Below are 4258 nucleotides of genomic sequence, written 5' to 3' on the forward strand. Positions count from 1 at the left end.
CCTAAGACTGTCGGCGCAGAGCAAAACACACACACACACACACCAAAGACGCAGGTGTTTTTTTTTTTTTTTCAGTTATTAAACGCGTTCGCATTTTTTAAACGCACTTGTGGGCCACAGTGAGGCGTAGCGTCAGTTTAGAGGGGCTCTTTCATTGTCACGGTGCGCCATATCCCCCTCATTTATTTCGTTGTTGCGTGCCTCGGCTAATAACAAAGGTTTTGCGCTGGGGGATATTTAACAGATTGGATGGTCTTTACGATAGCTGTTCCTAAAACACGATAAGCCGAACACGTGATTCATTTGAAGTGGCTGACATCATGTTGTGGATCTTTGGTTTGACAGCTTCTTTTATTGTGGTATCGCGCCTGTGATCGGAGGCAAATTCGTTTGTAAACGAAGTTTTGCACAAGAGGCCTCGTACTGTTGACGACTTCTAAAGATGCGATGAAGACCTCGCATTACGGCACAAGGAGCCGGTAAGATCTACTTAAACTAGCAAGAAATGGGCAACCATGTCGTGGGAGAAGCACCGTATAGCTTACGCTTGCAAAATACGTTCATCTCTTGGCTTTATGCCGACGGGAATATCTTGGAAAGTGCTAGAATGGCATGTAAACAAAGTCACACGACTTTAAAATGGCGTATCCCATGACGTGTGACTAGGAGAAGATGGTGGTTTTACGAAAAGCACCAGCCTGAGGGTAGTTACAAAAATGTCGGGTACCCCTGTGATGCGACCTGCTGGAATTCTTTAGCGTCTGCACAGTGTCTTCCATGCAGTGTTGTACATAGCGGCGCTTCTAGTAGCGCCGCTACCGTATTCACTACTTTTTTCTGTAGCGGAGCACCGATTGCCCTATATTTTAAATTGATAACGGAAAAGGTATTTCCGCTACAAGTACGGGTAGCGGCGTACTCTTTCTCCGCTCCCGCTAGTTTTCATAATGTGGAAGACGTAGAACACAGAGAGAAAAAGTGAGATAGCGGTTAAGCAGAATTTCTTCTTGTCATTCCTTTTAGTTACGGTTAGTCGAGCAGACTTATGTGACGATCTTCCTCAATTTCACTAACTGTTATAAGCTATGTGCCATTGAATAGCTAGGAATATAATTTGTGTTATTCTGTGCGTTTTCTAACTTTTTAACGCACATTTGCGAAACGCACACAGGGATGGATAACAAACTGCGTAATATTGGCTGTGAAACTAGTTTCCATCCGTTGATAACTAATGTGAGCGTGTTGGTAGTACATTTAAAATTGTGTTTTGCAGCTTTATTGGTCGGAGCCGATAAACGAAGCGTCGTGTCTTTTCGAACAAAAATACGAAAATATGTCAAAATATGTCGAAACACAAACGACGGAAACGTCGGACACACTCCAAACGTACCGCCGACTTAGCTTTAAGGTGGTGTGCCTCGGGTGAAGCATTTCTCGCGAGATAAAATTACGTTAGCTTACAGAGGATGCTGAACGCGGTCTAGTTGTTTTCTCACATTACATACGTTGCACGGTGGGTATATCAGCCACTGAAAATGAATAAATAATAATATTATCCTGGAGTCAGCATACGCCAACATGCATATTCATGGACACACATGCTTATGTGTGTCCATGAATGTGTGTCCAACACACATGCTTATTACATACTCTTATTGGTTGATGCATGCTTATTTGCTTGGTGGCGGTAAACTCAGAGAAAAATTTATACCTGTGGAGGTATAAATGAGCGAGTCAATAACTGGGACCTTTTTGGGTATAAATGTATGCCTTCCGGAAAGGTACAGATAGTTTATACCCTAGTGGAGGTCTTATATTCAAACCTCTTGGGTACACAAACTATACCGCTAGAAAGGTATATTAGTCGCGTTTGTAACGCAGTTTTAGTAGACGCAATTAAAAAGTTACCTTTGGAGGGAGGAAAAGCGAAAAAAAAAACATCTCGACGCACATATACACGTACACACACGCAAACGCATATTCACAACATGGGTGTCAACTGGAGAGCAAAGATCGTGCACATCATACTGATTATATTTCCCATTTAAAAGAAATATGGAGTTATAAAGAAAAGTTTCAAAGAGCAAGACGACTCCGTAAGTTTTGTAGTGGGAGCGTATGCATCGAGAGAAGGACATTTACAGGTCAACAAATACTGATATACTGCTGGCGACTTGGCAAACTGTGGAGCAGCCTTCGCCTGGCAAGCGACTCTACGGGTGAGGGCGGCTAGATTTAATTATTTCAGGTGCAGATGCTACGCAACCATAAACTCGCGGTGTGGATTCAAATACTATTGTGCTGATGTCTGTGTTTCTTAATTACTCGTAAATTACTGTTTAACTTACATGATACCATTCCAACGACAAAATAGTGATGTAATCCAAGACGTTGCGCAAGTAAAGGTGTAAAAAAGCACGAGAAGCTTAGAGAGAGATATGAGCAGCTCACGAATACCTTAAGCGGTATAGCCTCGGTGGTGTACACCTTACACATGGGATACACGGGTATAGACGCGTCGTGAGGAGGTATAAATGTCCTACGTTAGCCTTGCTTTATACCCTTTTTATTCCTTCGTGCCTTTGTACCTTTTTTGTTCTGTTTTTGCTGCTTTTTTGTGCCTCCAAAGCCATATATGTGAAGCAGAAGGTATAAAAGAGGTATAATAGCGATTATTATACCTTATTAATACTTTTTTTTCTAACAGTGATATACGAGGGGCGTTCAGGTCAAACCGGGATTTCTGTCTCCTGAGTGCACAAATGGCTCCCGCTACTTCTTTTTCATCATTTTCACACGCGACAGTCCTCTGCGGTCACCATGTAGTGGTTCAAAGTTTGTGCAAAACAGAAGACACGTGCTAGACAAGATGGCCGACAACGAGGTGAGCGCGCACATCGAACAGCGAATTGTCATGAAGTTTCTCGTGAATGAAGGCGTAAAGTCATCTGAAATTCACAGTATACTTCAGGCTCAGTATGGCCACGATACACTTAGCCGCAGCAAAACGTTTGAGTGGTGCAAACGGTTCCGAGACGGTCGTACATCGGTGCAGGACGATCCCAGCTGGGGCGGCTCAGAGCCCAGTGTCAGAGTTCCTGAGAACATCCAACTTGTGGAGCACCTGATCTTCAAGGACCGACGGATAACATGTCTCGAACTGGCCCGAAAGACGGACTTTTCTATGGGAACGTTGAACACTATCATTCATGAACATCTCCAGTTTCGGAAAGCCGGGCCTCATCACCAAAGGAATCCTCCTCCTACAGGACAATGCACGCCCGCATACCGCGCATCTCACCACACGCACGTTACAGGAACTTGGCTGGGAGTTGTTGCAACATCCCCCTTACAGTCCAGACCTCGGCCCCAGCGATTTCCATCTCTTCGGGTCACTGAAGGCGTTCTTTAGGGGCCGCCACGTCAGCTGCGACGACGAGGTCACGAATGCGGTCCGATCATGGCTGCTACGCGTCGGTAAGGATTTCTACGCTGCTGGCATCCAAGCCCTCGTGAAACGCTGGGGCAAGTGCATTAGTGCAGCTGGAGATTACGTTGAAAAATAAAACTAATTTCTCGCCTGTAAGTTCATTAAAGTTCATCAAAAAATGAAAAGTTCCGGTTTGACTTGAACGCCCCTCGTATACAGGCGATTAACCTTAAGGCAATTGATTGTTGACGGCGTTTGACATGTTCAGGGAAAAGCTACGCGATATTTCTCTCTCTAAATGTTTCGTTACGCAGATGATCTCACACGGGTAGTCTCTTACTGAGGAACTCATGCTCCCGGAAACGACATATTAAACGTAGATTTTCGTATAGTGAAACGCTTTTGAGGGAAGCCGTCGCGTGACTGGAAGAAGGGAAGCAGGGGGTAGGCAACAACATTAACTCCTAATTGCTGTGAGACATAAGCTTTGGTGTAATATGCCAAAAGCACTGCGTTGGCCCTGGCCAGAGCAAACATTATGTCATTCGTTTGATGTTTTCACTTCATGGTAGACTCTTACTGATGTCTGTGGCTGGATCGGGCTGTGATCAGCGGTCCCTTCTAGCCGTTCACGCGGCTTTGGTGAGCGTGACTGTGCTTTACGGCCTTCCAATCTTGCACAGCATTTCCACAACGTCAGTAAATATCATTCGGACCCTGTTTGCCCGAAGCCTTCGTCGCTGGATTGGGGTTCCCAGAACGACTGAAACACGGCAAGTCCTGGTTAAAGCTGGTAAAATCCCGTGGAGGTTCTCAGTGAGCGTGAAA

The sequence above is a fragment of the Ornithodoros turicata genome, chromosome 1 (assembly GCF_037126465.1).
Source record: "Ornithodoros turicata isolate Travis chromosome 1, ASM3712646v1, whole genome shotgun sequence".
NCBI classification, from domain to species: Eukaryota; Metazoa; Arthropoda; class Arachnida; order Ixodida; family Argasidae; genus Ornithodoros; species Ornithodoros turicata.